Source organism: Bos indicus x Bos taurus, chromosome 3, assembly GCF_003369695.1.
Source record: "Bos indicus x Bos taurus breed Angus x Brahman F1 hybrid chromosome 3, Bos_hybrid_MaternalHap_v2.0, whole genome shotgun sequence".
Taxonomy (NCBI): Eukaryota; Metazoa; Chordata; class Mammalia; order Artiodactyla; family Bovidae; genus Bos; species Bos indicus x Bos taurus.
Window position 1 is genome coordinate 100,720,695 of NC_040078.1, and position 21,351 is coordinate 100,742,045.

At 40.0% G+C, this 21,351-nt stretch overlaps 1 protein-coding gene across 5 annotated transcripts in view; it reads left to right on the forward strand.

The window, feature by feature from the left end:
• Window positions 1-891: 891 nt before the first annotated feature.
• TESK2 (testis associated actin remodelling kinase 2) overlaps window positions 892-21,351 on the forward strand; it is a 139,281-nt gene continuing 118,821 nt past the window's right edge. The window contains exons 1-3 of one of the 5 annotated variants that reach the window (XM_027537429.1): window positions 893-1,224; window positions 12,239-12,373; window positions 13,126-13,262. The gene's annotated coding sequence lies outside the window, so the exon portion shown is untranslated. Of the gene's footprint in view, window positions 1,225-12,238; window positions 12,374-13,125; window positions 13,263-21,351 lie in introns of all 5 variants that reach the window. The other 4 variants (XM_027537430.1, XM_027537433.1, XM_027537428.1 and 1 more) reach the window with 4 other exon arrangements.

Genomic DNA, 21,351 nt, shown 5'->3' on the forward strand with positions numbered 1-21,351 from the left:
GACGGAGGAGCCTGGTGGGCTGCAGTCCAATGGGGTCACTAGGAGTCGGACACGACTGAGCGACTTCACTTTCACTTTTCACTTTCATGCATTGGAGAAGGAAATGGCAACCCACTCCAGTGTTCTTGCCTGGAGAATCCCAGGGACAGGGGAGCCTGGTGGGCTGCCATCTATGGGGTCGCACAGAGTCGGACACGACTGTAGCGACTTAGCAGCAGCAGCAGCAGCAGCAGCAGCAGCAAGGGTTCCCTTCTCCAAGAAGCCCTCACCAAATCGAATCTCTTGGTTTAGATGAGTTACTCGCTCAGCATTTCTATTAATTGCTCTTACTATCTCAGGTCGCTAATAATTCACATCAGTTTTCTCCCCATACTATACTAAGATCCTGTCGGACTCTGCGTTCATACAGCTTTTGCCTACTCAGACAGTTCTTACTCAGCTGTTTCTTCTCCAACCCAAAAGCCGCGCCAGTCGAGTCCATTTTCTGTTGGCTTTATCAATTACCAAGAGCTTATATGTTTGGCATTTTGATTGGCCCATTTTATGTTTACTGTCCCGCCCTCTGAGAGGCTCCTGGACTTGGGTTTCCCCCAGGTGTATTCCCTCCCTCCTCCTTGGTTCCGCCTTTTCCACACACTGCCTCTTCTGTTTTTACCTCTACTTTCTTCCTATTGGCTCCCTTAGTCCTCCAGAGTTGGAGCTTTGGGCTGATGATTGGCTTCTCTGAACGCCCATTGTGCCCGCCCTCATACCACGTGGTATTCCTAGCGCTAATTGGGCAATTCCACCAGCTCGTTTTTTTTTTCAAGGATTAACAATTGATTGGCTGTTCTGAGCGAGGGCTTGAGGTGAGGGGCGGGGCTAACTAAACCCCGCCCCCAACTCCCCTGCCCTGCGGGGCAGGCGTTTCAGTCGCTCGCGGCCAGGGAGCCTAGCGGCGCTCCCAGCTGCCTTCTTTGCTTCCCCGGCCGGATCATCCTGCTGGCCCCGCCGAACAAGCTTGGGGAGCGACCCCGACTTGGGGGTCATGGCAGTAGCCTCCTCGCACTCCGCCGCCGCTGGCCCCGCCGAGTCGTCGGCTTCTGCGAGAGGGACCCCCACCGCCTCCGCAGGCTAAGAGCCGCTGCCGCCTCCGAGCAGTGAGGGGTACTATGCTCCCTCTTTGCCTCCGCCTCCCCTTCCCGCCTGCTCAGGCACCCCTCTCGCTGCTCAGTCCCGCCTCAGGTAACGCCAAGAGAGCGCGTGGGGCACGAACCCAGGGCACCCGGCCCGCGCGCGCTGCTGCTACCCGCCTGGGCTCCGGAGCATTGGTGCCTCGGGTGTTTTAGGACTGGCAGAAGTCAATCGCTTCCCGGAGGCCCTTCTCTCAGCGGCTAGGGAAACTCCTCGACCCCTTCCCCTACTCTTTTCACTTCCCTCAGGGTCCCGGGACAGCTCCCCCTCTCTCCCCTCCCCCCGCGCCTTCTCTCTGCCCTCTTCAGAGGCCCGGAACCCGTGAGAAGTTCGTTCATAAGTGGGACCTGGTCCCCGACTCCTCTCAGGCACTTTTCCCACTTTAGAGACTCAGGACCCTTTCGTTTCCTCGGAGAACTCCTGTGTCTGAGACCTTAAGCTTCACCCTGTCGGCTCTGACGGAGATCTGTACTGTCAAACTTTTCTCAGACATAATCTTCCCTCATCCATTTCTACCCTCAAAAGATACTTTCTTCCTCTCAGGCACTACTAGCTCCTTTTCAGTTCTCCCCTGTCATCCCTCTTATCCCAATCTCTCCTTTTCCCTCCTTTGCCTTTTATCCTTCACTTTGAACTATCTGGACTAAGCCAGTATTCAGATTTAGCTAGAAGTGAAACCGGGTTTGTCGAATTTAAAAATAAAAACCTGTCAGTTTATCCCTCTGGGCAGGGTGAGGAACCTTGCTAAATAATTTGAACTTTATTCCGTAGGTATGGGGAGCTTTTAAAGCTTTTGTAAGCAGGAGTTTGGTATGGTTGATTACCTCTGGTGAAAATATGGAGGAAGAATTCAAAGTGAAGACTTGGAGGCAGACAGCCTAGGTAGTTTGGAAAGTAATGTGCTAATCCAGGTCAGAGGAGAGTGAAGAGAATGGCATGCAATTCCATGTGCTCCCAAAACAAAGTGGAGAGAATTAGTGGGAGATTTCTAACCTGACTGATGGGATGGATTGGTAATATTAATTGAAATAGAGAATAAAGGAGCAGTTATGAGGGAAGGTAATGAATTTGGTTTTGGACAAGTTTAGTTTGAAGTGTTTTTCAGATATTATTGTGGAAATTTGGGTCTGAAAGTCGGAAGAAAGTCTGGAACTGGATATACATATATTTGAGGGTCAACTAAGAATATATGCAGGATATTTGAAGCCTTAGTATGGGATGGTAATGCTGAAAGAAGAGATGAAAAGGGCTGTGGACCAGGAAGAATATCATTGTAGGGTAGTAGACACTGAGAAAGAGAGGTTAAAAGAATGGGACAAGAACTAGAACAGAGTGGCATTATGATAGAAGCCAAAGGAAGAAAGGATCTCAGGAAGGCAGAGGGTAACTATCAGTGTATGATACCAGTATAGTGAGAATTAGGAAGAAACCACTGAATTTAGTAATTAGGAGATCACTTGTTTTCTTTGAAAGACACTTTAGATAGCTTGATGGTGGGAATGATGGATGGCAGTAATCAGATCATGATGGATTGAGGAACAAATGTGGAACAGTGAATAAAATTCCTTGTTCAGCAACTGTGGTTGTGAAGGAAAACTGATAGTAGTGAAACACCTTTGTTGAGGTTATTCTATAGGTTACGTGTCATAAAGATGCTTTATAGATCACAACAGCCTTGTTTAGTATCAGCAGTATCCCTCTTTTATGGTTGGGAAGGCTATAGGCAAGAATTTGAAAAAAGTCTAGTTCTGAAACCTATGTTCTTTCCACTATGGCACATGTGTGTTTTTCTTAGTATGAGTGAAACAGTTTTGTAGGTTGAAGGGAAATTTTATTTATATGGGGAAATTTTAATATGTTGAGTGTTTCATTTTTTGACACCACAAGAATAGACATTAAGTGTGGACACTGATGTGGTTGGAGGGAAAGTGAGCGAGTTTAAAGATGGTCTTATTTTCTTGATGTGCTCGGTTATCTGTGGAGAAGTCAATTATCTTTGAAGACTGAAGGAACTATGGTGAGTTTCTGGCTTGAGTTTTATGGCCTTGGAAATCTTGAATGGAACATGAAAGAGGGGTGGATTAAGGATTAAACAAACAAAAAATTGCTAACCACATGTAGGTCCAGTAATATTTATAATAATGGGGCCTAGCACCATGGATTTTATACTTCTTCAGCAGCCTAAGAGCAAGAGGGCAAAAAAGATGATTGGGTGGATCCAGAAGTGGAATTTACAAGAAAGAAAGATAAAATGGAGAGTAACTTTACATTGCTAATGATAGTGTGGGAGATGTGATGGACTTTGAGGGTCCAAGCTGGGGCTATAAGAAATAAAACGTTCATTGGGGCTAGTGTACTTGGAGAATAAGGAGACAATCAGAAAGGTGGTTGAAGACTAGGTTTTGTAAGAAATACAAAATGAGAAAGCTGTGAGTTCAATATAAATATAGTTTCAAGGTAAAAACTAAAAACAAGATGTAACTGTCTCAGTGCTGTTGAAGGGGAATAGAGATTATTGAACTAGTGGGAGGATAAGGGACATGACATATTATGTCACCAATATGGATGTCGTAGTTGCTCACTATGAAGCAGGAAATGGAACAGATGAGATGCTGGGTCCTATATGTGGGGCTGCTCATAATTAAGGGACCCAAAATTGAGTTGGACACTCCTTGTCACTTGTTCAAAAGCAGTACTAGGTGGTACAAGTACTTGTGTGCTTGTGAGTGAATTAATGTTGAGATCCTCAGATACTTGCCTGATACACTGGATGTATGATGTATTCTCTCATACAGATATATATATATATTTGGGATGGTGGTCTCAAACAGTCTCTTGTAATTTAAAATATTTTAGGTCTGGCATGCTGCAGTCCATGGGGTCGCAAAGAATCGGACACGACTGAGCAACTGAACTCAGGCCTGTTTAGTTCTGTTTAAAAGTGTATATGTTGAGAAGCTAGGCTAGACTCTCCAACCCATTATCCCCAATAACATTTTGTACTTATGTTATTTATAAAAACAAAGTTACACATTTTCATATTTATATGTACTCATCCTCTGGCTTATTTAGAGTAGAAAGCTGACTTGCTTTAATGATTCTCTTTCCATGTGAAAATTTTTACGAATATAATTCCTGTGTCGTACATTTCATTTTTCTGCAAAATGAATGTTGTATTGGACTTTGAAACCTATGATAAGGGCTTTTATGAGAATTTCATCTTCCAGGAAATGAAGCCCAATTATTGCATTGAATAGTGTAGGTGATGGTGAATATTTTAGACTCACATTGTTATATATATTTTCCAAGTCATCATATGGAGATGACTTCAGTGTGGTCACACTGGTGTTACTTTTATTGAGGGAGTGGTTGTTTCAGAGAAAAACTTACTTGTGATAATTTTTATTTTATTTATTTTTATTATAAAAAACTTCATCATCATTATTATTATTTTATGGCCACACCATGTAGCATATGGGATTTTAGTTCCCTCTGCAGTGGAAATGCAGAGTCTTAATCACTGGACCACCAGGGAAGTCTCACTTGTGACTATTTTTTTAATGTTTGGTGGCACTGGGTCTTTTTTACGTTTGTGGGGGCTTTCTCTAGTTGCTGCGATTGGAGGCTACTCTTCTTTTGGTGCTCGGACTCACTGCAGTGGCTTCTCATGTGGTGGATCACAGACACGAGGCGCACAGACTTCAGTGGTTGTAGTGCATGGACTTAGTTCCTAGACCTGGGACTGAACCTGTGCCCCTGCGTTGGCTAGCAGATTCTCATCTACTGTACCACCAGGGGAGTCCTGTGATAATTTTTAAATCTTACATTCTTGACAATTTCAGAAAGACAGTGTGACAAAATTGTAATCCATCCTGTTATGATTAACTATATGCTTGTAGGCAAAGTTCTTATGCTCTGAGCTTTTTTTAAAAAATTAATTTTTGAAAAGGTAATACATTCAAATAGTTAGTTGCCCATTTATATATTTTATGTAAGCAGCAAAAATCTCACTCCTATTCCTAGTCCTCCCATGCTCCCTTCCTGACTGCTTTTACTAGTTTCTTTACATTTTTTGAGACTTTCTTTAAGCAAATGCTTACAAATATGAATATGTAATCTAATTTTTTCTACTTTTCATGCAGAAGTTAGTCCATGGTCCCCACTGTTCTGCACCTTCAAACTGTTACCCCCAAACTACTTTTTCACTTAATATATCTTAGAGATCTTTCCAGTTCAGTACATAGTTTCTGCTTTTTTAATTTTTAAAATTTAATTTATTTTTACGGTTTTTGCTCTTACCCTTTGTTTATTTTTTGGCCACATCTCGCACCTTGCAGGATCTCAGTTCCTCAACCAGGGATTGAACCTGGGACATGGCAGTGAAAGCCCAGATTCCTAACCACTAGGTCATTGGGGAACTCCTGCTTTTTAAAAAAAATTTTTTTTTGCATCATATTCATTGAATGGATGTATTATAATTTATTTCTAGTCAAATAAATTAGTTCCTTATTGTGTTGCTTCTAGTCTTGTGATATTATAAGTAGTTCTATGATGGAGACTGTTGAACATATGCATGCCATCTTACATGTGTGTAAGGCCATTTGTGGGATAACTTTGTAGAAAGTGGGATTTCTAAGTTAAACGATGTATGCATTTATAACTATGAAATATATTGCTGAATTGCTTTCCTTTGCTGCTGCTCCAAAATGTACGTTGCCTGTTCACTCACCAACATTAACTGTATCACAGTTACATGGTGCTTTCTGTGTTCCAGATACTAAGTGCTCTATATACATTACTTCATTTTATCTTAATAACCTCCTTTGGGTTAGGTGCAATTATTATCTCCATTTTTCAGAAGAATACTTAATGAGTAGAAAATTTAAATGCCTTGCCCAAATCACACAGCTACTGTGGCAGAAACTCAAGCTAAGTACTCTGGCTCTAGGATCAGTGTTAGCAGTATTATGTTTTGCTGTTATCAGACTTGAATTTTTGCCAGTCTGATAGAGAAAAATGATAGCTCAGAGTAGTTTTAAGTTTTAAAATATTATGTTATTAAGATCAAGGATTTTTTTATATTGTTTGATCACTCATATTTCCATTTCTGTAAACTGTGTGTCTAAATTCTTTACCTATTTTTCTTTTGAGTCATAGATCTCTTTCCTACTGTTCTATAAGTCTCTTTCTCTTGATTTATAATATATGTGTATTTATATATGTATATGGGCTTGCCTGGTAGCTCAGACAGTAAAGAATCTGCCTACAATGCGGGAGACCTCGGTTTGATTCCTGGATCGGGAAATTCCCTGGAGAAGGAAATGGCTACCCACGCCAGTATTCTTGCCTGGAGGATTCCATGGACAGAGGCTACAGTCCATGGGGTCCGAAGAGTCGGACATGACTGAGCGACTAACACTATGTGTACTATGTACTGTGTATCATATATATGTATGATAAGATGATAAAATACATGTTTTTTTGTCTGAAGTATTGCAGATATTTTCCCATTTTGACTGTTGTCTTCTGACTTCTTTTATTCCCATGCAGAACTTTTAGATTTTTATGTAGACAAACTTATCAGTCCTTTCTTTTATGACTTTTGGTTTTGAGTTATAGTTAGAAAGACCTTCTTCATCTCAACCCTTAGTTTTTTAATCTGTCCAATGGGAATAAGAAAACAGAATTGTTGTAAAGGTCAAAGTGCTTAGTGAACTGCAAACCGTAAATCATTATACAGATGAAATATGGTGTTTGTTGTCTTCTGAACAAATTGTATGGAGGATGTCACCTCTTCTGCATTGAATGGAATGTGCTTAGTCGCTCAGTCATGTCTGATTCTTTGCACCCTTTTGGACTATAGCCCGTCAGGCTACTCTGTCTATGGGATTTTCAGGCAAGAATACTGGAATGGGTTACCATTTCCTCCTCCAATTAGATGGAATAGGATGACAATTTTTTTTTTTCTGCAGTGTGGGAAACTAGGATGGTATTGATCTTGTGGTCAGTGTTTTTCTTGGACAGTTTGCATGGTATTTTTTTTTTTCAAAAGTAGGCACTGTGGAAATCATGAAGTATTTTTGCACACTTAATCTTGTTTTTTTGTATTAGGTATAATTGGAATCTGACTAAAAGGTCTTAAAAATTGTTTTACTTTTGCATTAGCTATGGTTCACAAATTTGCACATTATTTACTTTGGGTATTATATTTTTACTGATTGGTAGGAATTTGTAATTTGGGAGGACCTTTCACTTTGTATGTGTGTGAGATTATAAAACTAATGCATGTTTGTTAAGAAGGAATTGGGAAATAGAGATGATTTTAAATTATTTATATCTTCCCCAAATTCAAAGACTCTCAGGGTTCTTTTTGTGTGTGTGTCTATATTGTCATCACTAGCTCTCTATGGCTTGGCATAGTGCCTGGCCCTTAAGGTGCTAAATAAATATTTGTTGACTGAATGAATGGATGGATAAATATGTTTTTACATAGAAGGTATGGAAGTTCAATGACATAATTATTTATTTTAGTTTATTCCTGCTGTAAATTTTTATTCATACAGTAATATTAAAATTTTTATGCCATACTCATTTGGAGGTGAGTAAGTTCAAGTCTAATTCTTCATGGAGCTCATAGTCCAGTGAAAGGGATAGATAAGCAGCCATTAAAATACTGTATGATAACTGTTATAACAGAGCTTTGTGCAAGGCATTATCAAAACACAGCAGAGATTGAAGAGTCAGAGAACACTTCCCATATGAGATGATCCCCAGAGAGCGTAGAAGAGGTCAAGAAAAACACGCCAGAGGGAAGGAATATTCCTTCTAGGCACTAAAGTATGACTAGGGCACTTTAAGTAGTTCCCTATGTTTGTAGCAGATTGTGTCTGTGGGTAAAGAAATACAAATAGATGAGGCTGGAGATGTGGCCAGGGGCCAAATAACAAAGAGCCGTTGTGTCACACATGAAAAATTCTCAGATTTATTCATTTTGGAGAGTAAATTGGGAGAGGTGTGAGAATGAAGTTAGGAAGACCAAGAAGATGTTGAATACAACAGCTAGAATGAGGTGAACATCATTTAAGCTGAGTTAGGAGGGGAAAGCTACACTTGAACGAAGGGTTAAGTCTGGGGTATAACAATTAGGCCAGTTTTAGTAGAGCAAAGTCTTTGAATGCTGAGCTAAGAAATTTTATATGCAATAGATGTCATTGAATTTTTTTAACCATCATAAATGTTGAATTTTTTAAATTGTCATGTGTTGTGTGAACTGTTACAGGTTGCAGTTTGCTTCCTTCTCAGTTCAGTTCAGTTCAGTTGCTCAGTCATGTCTGACTCTTTGCCACCCCATGAACCACAGCACGCCAGGCCTCCCTGTCCATCACCAACTCCTGGAGTCCACCCAAACTCATGTCCATTGAGTCTGTGATGCTATCCAACCATCTCATCCTCTGTCATCCCCTTCTCCTCCTGCCTTCAATCTTTCCCAGCATCAGAGTCTTTTCAAATGAGTCAGCTCTTTGCATCAGGTGGCCAAAGTATTAGAGTTTCATCTTCAACATCAGTCCTTCCAATGAACACCCAGGACTGATCTCCTTTAGGATGGACTGGTTGGATCTCCTTGCAGTCCAAGGGACTCTCAAGAGTCTTCTCCAACACCACAGTTCAAAAGCGTCAATTCTTCTGTGCTCAGCTTTCTTTATAGTCCAACTCTCACATCCATACATGACCATTGGAAAAACGATAACCTTGACTAGACGGACCTTTGTTGGCAAAGTAATGTCTCTGCTTTTGAATATGCTGTCTAGTTTGGTCATAATTTTCCTTCCAAGGAGTAAGCGTCTTTTAATTTCATGGCTACAATCACCATCTGCAGTGATTTTGGAGCCTTCCCCCACTGTTTCCCCATCTATTTGCCATGAAATGATGAGACTGGATCCCATGATTTTAGTTTTCTGAATGTTGAGCTTTAAGTTTTTTCACTCTCCTCTTTCACTTTCATCAAGAGGCTCTTTAGTTCTTCTTCACTTTCTGCCATAAGGGTGGTGTCATCTGCATATCTGAGGTTATTGATATTTCTCCTGGCAGTCTTGATTCCAGCTTGTGCTTCTTCCAGCCCAGCATTTCCCATGATGTACTCTGCATGGAAGTTAAATAAGCGGGGTGACAATATACAGCCTTGACGTACTCTTTTCCTATTTGGAACCAGTCTGTTGTTCCATGTCCAGTTCTAACTGTTGCTTCCTGACCTGCATACAGATTTCTCAAAAGGCAGGTCAGGTAGGTGGTCTGGTATTCCCATCTCTTTCAGAATTTTCCACAGTTTATTGTGATCCACACAGTCAAAGGCTTTGGCATAGTCAATAAAGCAGAAATAGATGCTTTTCTGGAACTCTCTTGATTTTTCGATGATCCAACGAATGTTGGCAGTTTGATCTCTGGTTCCTCTGTCTTTTCTAAATCCAGCTTGAACATCTGGAAGTTCACGATTCACGTATTGTTGAAGCCTGGCTTGAAGAATTTTGAGCATTACTTTACTAGCGTGTGAGATGAGTGCAATTGTGCGGTAGTTTGAGCATTCTTTGGCATTGCCTTTCTTTGGGATTGGAATGAAAACTGACCTTTGCCAGTCCTGTGGCCACTGCTGAGTTTTCCAAATTTGCTGACATATTGAGTGCAGCACTTTCACAGCATCATGTTTTAGGATTTGAAATAGCTTAACTGGAATTCCTTCACCTCCACTAGCTTTGTTTGTAGTGATGCTTCCTAAGGCCCACTTGACTTCATATTCCAGAATGTCTGGCTCTAGGTGGGTGATCACACCATCGTGATTATCTGGGTCGTGAAGATCTTTTTTGTACAGTTCTTCTGTGTATTCTTGCCACCTCTTCTTAATATCTTCTGCTTCTGTTAGGTCCATACCATTTCTGTCCTTTATTGAGCGAATCTTTGCATGAAGTGTTCCCTTGGTATCTCTAATTTTCTTGAAGAGATCTCTAGTCTTTCCCATTCTATTGTTTTCCTCTATTTCTTTTCATTGATCGCTGAGGAAGGCTTTCTTATCTCTCCTTGCTATTCTTTGGAACTCTGCATTCAAATGGGTATATCTTGCCTTTTCTCCTTTGCTTTTCACTTCTCTTTTCACAGCTATTTGTTAGGACTCCTCAGATAGCCATTTTGCTTTTTTGCATTTCTTTTTCTTGGGGATGGTCTTGATTTCTGTCTCTTGTACAATGTCACGAACCTCCGTCCATAGTTCATCAGGCACTCTCTATCAGATCTAGTCCCTTAAATCTATTTGTCACTTCCACTGTATAATCATAAGGGATTTGATTTAGGTCATACCTAAATGGTCTAGTGGTTTTCCCCACTTTCTTCAATGCTTCCTTCTGGCTAGTCTGAAATGATGTTGAAATCTTTTATGCCTGTGAAATAATAGAAATGTTATCAAAATCGTCTCTAAACAAATGAAATTTCAGACTGGAATATGAACCTTTATTTGGAAAGTATACACACGTGCACACACATACACACACACACACACACACAGAGTGAAGACCCATGAAAATAGGCATTGTTTGCCAATACCTTTTGTTAATAGTTATCCAGTGGTTAGGACTGCTTTTTCACTACAGGGCACTCTGTTTGGTCTTTGGTGGGGGAAGCTGCTTGGCATGGTCAAAAAAACCCTCCCAAAACAAACCAAAAAAACCCTGCAAAAGCCCTCTTAAAGCTCCATAATTACATTAAATAATACATTTTTATTTTTGAAGTGGAATATTTTTCCTGAATTTAAATCAGAAAGAAATATTTTAAGGAAGCAAATCCCTATCAGAAAGTAGAAGAAATGCCAGGTAGTGTGCTGTCGTTGGGCTTCCCAGGTGGCTCAGTGGGTGAAGAATCTGCCTGCAGTGCAGGAGATGCAGGTTTGATCCCTGGTTGGGAAGAGCCCCTGGACGAGGGCATGGCACCCCACTCCAGTGTTCTTGTCTGCAGAATCTCATGGATAGAGAAGCCTGGTGGGTTGCAGAGTCAAACACGACTGAAGCAACTGAGCATGCATGCGTGCGTGCTGTGGTTAATACGAACTTAACTGAATTACTACATCTTTTATATTTTTATTTCTGTACACTCATAATTGAATGTTTTCAGAGACTCAGGTTCATTATACATTGACTGTGAAATTATTTGCATTTTGCTATATTTATTATCAATATAGCATTACAGATAGTTTAGAGTAAGAGTCAAGAATGAGTCATACATTTCCACCCAAAACAATATTATCACTTTGGTGTAATTCCTTTTTTCCAGTGCATAATTTTATATAATTATTGATTATTCAGTTTTTGTATTTTTGCCCTTCCCTCTTCCCATTTAACATATATCGTAAATTTCATCTCATGTCATTTAAGCTCCTGTGGTGGTAGGGATGAAAGGGTGATTTTTATTTCTAACCCCTTTTAATCTAAATTTTTAAAAGCAAAAATTAATGCAAGATAATTGTGAAAAAAAAAAAAAAAAAAACTGAACAGAAATGTATTCCATACCAAAATGAGTCTTGTATAATCCTCTCCTCCACCAAGATGACAGTTTAATATATGAATGCCTCTAAATTGTTTTTTGGTTATATATTAATGTTTACTGTTTAAAAAATAAAAATAAGATTGCACTGTACATTTTGTTTTGCAACATACTATGGTCACTGGACAGTGAAACTTGAACATCTCCCTATGTTAGTATATATAGAACTTATCTCATTCTTTGAATGACTATATAATACATTATTTGGATATACTACAGTTTATTTAACCACCCTATTGATGGATATTCGGATTGTCTCCAGTTTTTTTTTTTTTTTCTGTTACTGACAGCATGTAAATTAATACATTCTTGTATATATATATTTTATGTGCTTGTAGTTAAGTGTCACTTTTAATGGCTGTAAAGTATTCCCTTTAGTAGAAATGATACATTTGGGAGAGAAATAAGATTGAATAAAAAATATTTTTGGTGAATATTTTTTGACAATACTTTATATTACTAATTTTGTTTTGCCTCTTATCAGATTTTTCCTTCGACATCAACTTTGTAATGTAAACTGTAGAAGAGCCGGCCCTAACCCCAGGAACCTAACTTCCTCTTTTCTCTTGATTGCTTTTATCCCCAGTCTCTTAAATAGCCTTCTAACTCAAAAGAAGAGGTGAGTAGCCTAACTGACCTAAGTGGTCTTCTTAAATTCAAATAGGAAAATTTATCAGGAAATTCCCTGGCAGTTCAGTGGTTAGGACTCTGTGCTCTCACTGCCAAGGGCCCTGCTTCAGTCCCTGGTGGTGAATGAAGATCCCACAAGCTGAGTGGCCAAAAAAAAAAAAAAGAGAACACTTATCAAAATAGAGATTATTTTGGAAATTCATACATCCTCTTAGTATTTTAGCATGTCAGCTTATTTGAATAGGATCCAATATGAGTTTATCCTGTGTCAAGCTTCATGTTCCAGCATACAAAATTTTAGATACATTTGGTGTACTTAGAAGATGAGCCTCATGCATCACATGTTTGTGGGGAACCTGGTGCTAAACCGTTTGTAGACGACTTCCTTCTGAGTCGGGATTTTGTGGGTAGCAGAGCAGTTCTTTCATTGTGATTTATTGAAAGTCAGTCCATGACACAAGGATTTGAAAAAAATAAAAAGAAATTAAAAAAGAAAAAAGAAAATCAGAAGGAATTTCCTGGCAGTCCAGGGGTTAGAGCTCCACGCTTTCATTGCTGAGGGCCCAGGTTCAGTCCCTGGTTGGGGAACTAAAATCCCAGAAGCCAAAAAAAAAAAAAAAAAGATTGAAAACCATACTTTTTATATCCAGATTACAGTTATGGGAAATAATAGTCCTCAATTCTCTCCTAGTTAGATCATATATGTAATATCATGTACATTTTTTTGCTATTGTGTTTTAGAGGGCCTTTGATGATTTGGAGGGTAATTAAGGCTAAACTTTAAAGAAGATAACCAGGAATCTCTTGATGCCCTGTTCTATAGGAGACCTTAAAGGCTTGTGTGTATCTGCCCTGAAGAAAACTTGGTAACTGAAAAGGTATCATAAAGAAGAAAACCAAACTTAATTTGTTATATACTCGCAGCATCCAGAACTAGGGTTAAGGTTGGGGTTGGGGAGAGAGGAAAGGGAACTCATTTTTACTGCATGCTTACTATGTGTTAGGACTTGCCTTGTGCTTCATCAGTTCAGTTCAGTTCAGTTGCTCAGTCATGTCCAACTCTGCGACCCCATGAATCGCAGCATGCCAGGCCTCCTTGTCCATCACCAACTCCCGGAGTTCACTCAAACTCACATCCATCGAGTCAGTGATGCCATCCAGCCATCTCATCCTCTGTCGTCCCCTCTTCCTCCTGCCCCCAATCCCTCCCATCATCAGAGTCTTTTCCAATGAGTCAACTCTTCACAAGAGGTGGCCAAAGTACTGGAGTTTCAGCTTTAGCATTATTCCTTCCAAAGAACACCCAGGGCTGATCTCCTTTAGAATGGACTGGTTGGATCTTCTTGCAGTCCAAAGGACTCTCAAGAATCTCCAACACCACAGTTCAAAAGCATCAATTCTTCGACACTCAGCTTTCTTCACAGTCCAACTCTCACATCTGTACATGACCACTGGAAAAACCATAGCCTTGACTAGACAGACCTTTGTTGGCAAAGTAATGTCTCTGCTTTTCAATATGGTGTCTAGGTTGGTCATAACTTTCCTTCCAAGGAGTAAGCATCTTTTAATTTCATGGCTGCAGTCAGCATCTGCAGTGATTTTGGAGCCCCAAAAAATAAAGTCTGACACTGTTTCCACTGTTTCCCCATCTTTTTGCCATGAAGTGATGGGACCAGATGCCATGATCTTCGTTTTCTGAATGTTGAGCTTTAAGCCAACTTTTTCACTCTCCTCTTTCACTTTCATCAAGAGGCTTTTTAGTTCCTCTTCACTTTCTGACATAAGGGTTTTGTCATCTGCATATCTGAGGTTATTGATATTTCTCCCAGCAATCTTGATTCCAGCTTGTGCTTCGTCCAGCCCAGCGTTTCTCATGCTTCATATATGCATTAAAAAAAATTTTATATTAGTGGCACTGGGTCTTAGCTGTGGCATGCAGGATCTTTACTTGCAGCATACAAATTCTTAGTTGCAGCATGTGGGAACTAGTTCCCTGACCAGGGATTGAACCTATGGTCCGCTGCATCAGGAGCTTGAAGTCTTAACCACTGGACCACCAGGAAAGTCCCTTCACATATGCATTTTTAGAATTCCTTAGCATGTCCTCATTTAATTATCATAACAACTCAGTGAAGTATAGTTAATGTTTACCTTTAATTTGTAAATTAGGGGAGAAGTTAATTAATATGCCTAAGATCATTCACCTACTAAGTTAGAGTCAGAATTTTTTAAACTTGTGTCAGTTTGGTCACATGAAGGAAAGTTAGGACAAACCTAGATAGCATATTGAAAAGCAGAGATATTACTTTGCCAACAAAGGTCCGTCTAGTCCAGGCTCTGGTTTTTCCAGTTGTCATGTATGGATGTGAGAGTTGGAGTGTGAAGAAAGCTGAGCGCCAAAAAATTGATGCTTTTGAACTGTGGTGTTGGAGAAGACTCTTGAGAGTCCCTTGGACTGCAAGGAGATACAACCAGTCCATCCTAAAAGAGATCAGTCCTGGGTGTTCATTGGAGGGACTGATACTGAAGCTGAAACTCCAATACTTTGGCCACCTCATGCGAAGAGTTGAGAAAAGACCCTGGTGCTGAGAGGGATGGGGGCAGGAGGAGAAGGGAACAACAGAGGATGAGATGGCTGGATGGCATCACCGACTCGATGGACATGAGTTTGAGTGTACTCTGGGAGTTTGTGATGGACAGGGAGGCCTGGTGTGCTGTGATTCGTGGGGTCGCAAAGAGTTGGACACGACTGAGCAACTGAATTGAACATACACATGTTTTAAATAATATGTAATAATATGTTATTTTAGAAAAATTGTCCCCCCCCTCCCGCTGCTCTCATTTCATGAAATTTTATCTATATTTACATGCTTTTTCAATCTCAGTATCTTTGCTATCACTGGGTCTTTTTTTAATTATCTAGCACAGTTTGCATGGTATATTTTCTGCTCTTTCCTCTTAGCTGTTTTATTTTTTAAATTAATTTTTATTAGAGTATAGTGGATTTACAATATTATGTTAATTGTTACAATGTAGTATTAGTTTCTGCTGTACATGAAAGTGAATCAGTAATACATATGCATATAATAACTCTTTTTTTAGAGTCTTTTCCCCTTTAGGGCATTATAGAATATTGAATAGAGGTCCCTGTGCTATACATTAGGTTCTTTATTAGTTTCTAAGCTGTTTTAGAAAGCACATTTTTTGAATATGTATATGGTACTTTATTAGAAGTTTTATTCTAAGCAAGAAGAAGTCATTCACACAACATAAGACCATTTGGTTTTTCCATTTCTGTTGTTGGTGTTTGTGAGCTCTGTGCTTCATTCATTTGCTTGATTTGTTTTTTAATAGACAAAAAGTTTATCATCTTTTGTTTCTGAAGCCTTTTTTGTTTTTGTTATTATTATGATAAAAATATAACAAACACCCATTTACCTGTCACCTATCTTAACAATTATTAACATTTTGTAAAATTTGCTACGTCTTTTTTTTTCTGATGTATTTTAGCACAAATGTAGACATGATATTTCACTTCTATTTCTGTGTGTATCTCCAAAAATAGGTCTTATATAATCTTAATATCATTATCACACTTAAGTTAATAATAACTTTCTGATAACAGCTAATAGTAGTCCTTATTAAAAATTCCCCAGTTGTCTTTTATACCTAGTTTGTTCAAATCGAGATTCAATCAAGTATCATTGTTTTGGTTGTTAATATTCTTAATTCTCCTTCAGAGTTAGAATTTGAATATTGTGGCATGCTTTTTCTTTCTTTCTTTCTTAATATTTATTTAACTGTGCCAGGTTTTGGTTGTGGCATGTGGGATCTAGTTCCCTGACCAGGGAGCGAACCTGTGCCCCCTGCATTGGGAGCTCAGAGTCTTAACCATTAGACCACCAGGGAAGTCCCCATACTGTGCTTTTCCACTGCTTTTCTTGGGGGGGGGAAAAACTTTGTAACAATCAGAACTTTCCAGTAGTAGAACAGGCTGATGAAGGAATTAGTGAGCTCAAAGAGAGCTCACTAGTGGTAGTGTTTCAGTAGGCTGAGCTAACTCTGGCCTCTGTAGTTTCCAATCCAATGGACACTTTTCTTCATTTTGTTTGACTGGTTTGTGACTTTCGATATGTTTGTCTTTCCCACCTTTGGCCTGTGTGACATGCTTCCTTTTGGGTTTATTCTTACCTGTTGTTTCTTTTTGTCCTGTATGTGTTGATGGTCCCTTATTATTACTACGTTGCTTCAGTCATGTCCGACTCTATGCGACCCCATAGACGACAGCCCACCAGGCTCCGCTGTCCCTGGGATTCTCCAGGCAAGAACACTGGAGTGGATTGCCACTTCCCTCTCCAATGCATGAAAGTGAAAAGTGAAAGTGAAGTCGCTCAGTCGTGTCCGACTCTTCGCGACCCCATGGACTGCAGCCTACCAGGCTCCTCCATCCATGGGATTTTCCAGGCAAGAGTACTGGAGTGGGGTGCCATTGCCTTCTCCGATGGTCCCTTGACCTCTTATCTAATCTCAGCTAAGGAGGCAGGAAAGAGACTGGGCTTTGGAACATAGTAGCAACTCAGTAAATGGTTACCTCTGACTCATTTTTCTACTTTGGGAAACTCTTTGGAATATCCGTAGATGCTAAGTTAATGAACATTTTCAGGTTGCTTCCATTGTCTTGGTTATTGTAAATAGTGCTGCTGTGAACATTGAGGTGCATGTATCTTTTTGAATTATAGTTTTCTCTGGATATATGCCCAGGAGTGAGATGGCAGGATCATTGGGTAGTTCTATTTTTAATTTTCTAAGGAACCTCCATACTGTTCTCCATAGTGGTTGTATCAGTTTATATTCCCACAATCAGTGTGGGAGGGTTCCCTATCTCTACAACCTCTATGCTGCTGCTGCTGCTAAGTCGCTTCAGTTGTGTCCGACTCTGTGTGACCCCACAGACAGCAGCCTACCAGGCTCCTCCGTCCCTGGGATTCTCCAGGCAAGAACGCTGGAGTGGGTTGCCATTTCCTTCTCCAGTGCATGAAAGTGAAAAGTGAAAGTGAAGTCGCTCAGTCTTGTCTGACTCTTCACGACCCCATGGACTGCAGCCTACCAGGCTCCTCCATCCATGGGAGTTTCCAGGCAAGAGCACTGGAGTGGGTTGCCATTGCCTTCTCTGCCACAACCTCTATAGCATCTGTTGTTTGCAGACTGTTTTTTGACTATGTTGCATGGCATGCCAGATCTTAGTGACCCTGACAGGGATTGAATCAGTGCCCCCTGCATTGGAAGCTCAGGGTCTTAATCATTGGACTACCAGGGAAGTCGCTATTTATAGACTTTTTGATGATGGCCATTCTGACCTGCATGAAATGGTACCTCATTGTAGTTTTGATTTGCATTTCTCTGATCATTAGTGATGCTGAGCATCTTTTCATATGCTTGTTGGCCATCTATATGTTTTCTTTAGAGAAATGTTTGTTTAGATCTTCTGCCCATTTTCTTTTTTTTGGCGAGGTGGTGTTGGTGGTATGGGGCATGTGTGATCTTCCCTGACCGGGGACTGAACCCATGCCCCTGAAAAGGAAGCATGGAGTCTTAACCACTGGACCACCAGGGAAGTTCCCTGCCCATTTTCTGATTGAGTCGTTTGTTTTTCTGTTATTGAGTTATATGAGATGTTTGTATATTTTGGAAATTAAGCCCTTATTGGTTGCATTGTTTGCAAATATTTTCTCTCAGTTCATAGATTGTGTTTCTGTTTTGTTTATGACTTCTTTTTGCTTTGCAAAAGCTTATAAGTTTGATTAGGTCCCATTTGTTTACTTTGCTCTTATTTCTATTAGCTTGGGAGACTGATCTAAGAACATTGGTATGATTTATGTCAGAGAATGTTTTGCCTATGTTCTCTTCTAAAAATTTAATGGTGTCATGTCTTAAATTTTGGAGAAGGAAATGGCAACCCACTCCAGTATTCTTGCCTGGAGACTCCCATGGACAGAGGAGCCTGACAGGCTACAGTCCATGGGATTGCAAGAGTTGGACACAACTTGGCAACTAAACCACCACCACCACCACCAACAAAGAAAAGATTAGATTTGCAAGCTTTTAAATATAGACGAGCATTTATAACACTTTTCTATTGTTTACATGAAAGTAATGATGGTAATGGGAGAAGGCAATGGCACCCCACTCCAGTACTCTTGCCTGGAAAATCCCATGGATGGAGGAGCCTGGTAGGCTGCAGTCCATGGGGTCGCACAGAGTCGGACACGACTGAAGCGACTTAGTAGTAGTAGTCTTATATTTAAGTCTTTATACCATTTTGAGTTTATTTTTGTGCATGGTGTGACAGAGTGTTCTAACTTCATTGATTTATATGTGGATGACCAACTTTCCTAACATCAGTTGCTGAAGAGACTATCTTTTGTCTGTTGTATATTCTTGCCTCCTTTGTTGATTAATTAACTGAAAGTGTGTGGGTTTATTTCTGGGCTGTCTATTCTGTTCCACTAATCATAGGTCTGACTTTGTGCCAGTACCTTATTGTTTTAATTACTGTAGCTTTGCAGCATTGTCTGAAGCCTGGGAGGGTTATGCCTCCTGCTTTGTTCTTTTTCCTCAGGATTGCTTCGACTGTTCTGGCTCTTTTGAGGATCCATGTAAATTTTAGGATTGTTCTAGTTCTGTGAAAAATGTCATGGGTAATTTGGTAGGAGTTGCATTAAATCTGTAGATTGCTTTGGGTTTTTTGTTTATCTTTTAATTTCATTTTATTTATGATTTTTATTTAAAAATTTTTTTGGCTGTACCATATAGCTTGAGGGATTTTAGTTCCCCAACCAGGGATTGAACCCAGGCTACAGAGGATCTCCAGGGAATTCCTATTCTGTTCATCTTTAAAAAAAAAAAAAATGGTTTATTTATGGCTTCTCTGGGACTTTGTTGCTGTGCATGAGCTTTCCCTAGTTGCAGCGAGTTGGGGCTACTCTTTAGTTGCAATGCATGGGCTTCCCATTGCAGTGGCTTCTCCTGTTGCAGAGCATGAGCTATGACACAGGCTTCAGTGGTTGCAGCATGTGGGCTCTAGAGCACAGGCTCAGTAGTTGTGGCACACAGGCTTAGTTGCCCCATGGCATGTAGAATCTTCTTGGATCAGGGATGAACCTGTGTCTCCTGCATTGGCAGGCAGATTTTTAACCAGTGGACCACCAGGAAAGTCCTTGTTCCCCTCTTTTAAATCACATATTTCCTTTCCTACTTCTTCACCCTCAAGTAAGAACAATAAGTATTAAGCCCTCCTTACTTCTAACCTGTTACTAACAATTAGTATGCTATACTGTACTTATTGATTTACATGTGTTCTCCTGGGAGACTAAGTTCCTGGAGGGGTGGAGTCATGTTTTATTCAGTTTTCTATGTCCTCTCAGAGACGTAATAGTATAGTGATTAATGACATAGGCTCTGGATTTGAATTTCTGGCTCTACCACGTCTTGGCTCTAAGAACTTGGGCAGGTTAAGTAATTCCTTCATGTCATGTCTTTGTTTCCACATTCATAGAACAGGGATACTAATACAGTTGACCCTTGAACAATATGAGTTTGAGCTGCATGGGTCCACTTATATGCATATTTTTTTCAATAGTAAATACTATGGTACACATGGTCTGAGACTGGTTGGATGCAGAGGAACTTGGGGACTATATATATGTATATATATATATATATATATATTTAACTGCATCAAGGGTCAGAGTTCCTAACCCCCACCACTGTTCAAGGATCAACTGTAGTATCTGTTTTATAGAACTGATATGGATATTAAATATAAAGCACTTGGAGGAATATCTGGATTATAGTAAATGCTCTGTAAATATTATAGCACATACCATAATGCCTTGTACCTAGTGGGGACCCAACATTTGATTTTTTTAATAGAGGGGATTGTTGAATTGGCTGAAAGATTGGACTCAGTTCAGTTCAGTCGCTCAGTTGTGTCCGACTCTGCGACCCCATGGACTGCAGCATGCCAGGCTTCCCTGTCCTTCACCAACTCCCAGAGCTTGCTCAAACTTGTGTCCGTCGAGTCAGTGATGCCATCCAACCATCTCATTCTCTGTTGACCCTTCTCCTGCCTTCAATCTTTCCCAGCATCAGGGAAAGATTGAAGAGTCAGTTCTTTGCATCAGGTGGCCAGAGTACTGGAGTTTCAGCTTCAGCATCAGTCCTTCCAATGAATATTGGAAAGATTGGACTAGTTAACCTCTTTTAAATGCCTTTACAACTTTCAACCTAAGTTTCTGTTTTATGTCATGACCTAGGGCCTGGTGGATTGTAGTTACAACAGCATATAATATGCTTATCCAAAAGAGACAATACAGTTTTAAGAACTGGCTTTTTGATCTGTCTGGCAGTAATATATGCCATTGTGTATACTCATGACTAATTAAATAGGGGATGCCAGTTTTTATGTTAGATTGCTTTTGGTTTGAATGGAAACTGCAACTCATTATTTCACAGCAGGATGGCAAGTTCAGCAGTATTGCTTTTATTTTTAATTAGGCAGTCATCCTGAAATGTGTCTGTATTTGCTATGTTGGTCCATAGAAAGGATAGCAGCTGAGTAGACCTGTGATATAGATTTGCCATGTGGTTGGTCTTGATATACAGCTAATGTACTTATCAGTTTTCCAACTCTGAAAAATGGCCAGTTTTCTGGGCTCCATCTTACTCATGATGAATCCTTCATTTATTTTGAATTAGGGAATTTTTATAATGATAGAAAACAAAGTATAATTAGGATAGCAGGACATTATGTTTGTATTCTTTTTCTGCTTTTTATACCCAGGGTATAAAAGTTTCAGAAATCTTTTTTTACTCACTTTGTGGAACTTTATTACCAACTACGTGCACACGATTCCATTTTTGGATGGATGTTGAAGATTATGGTCGCTGGCTGACACTTGGCCATAT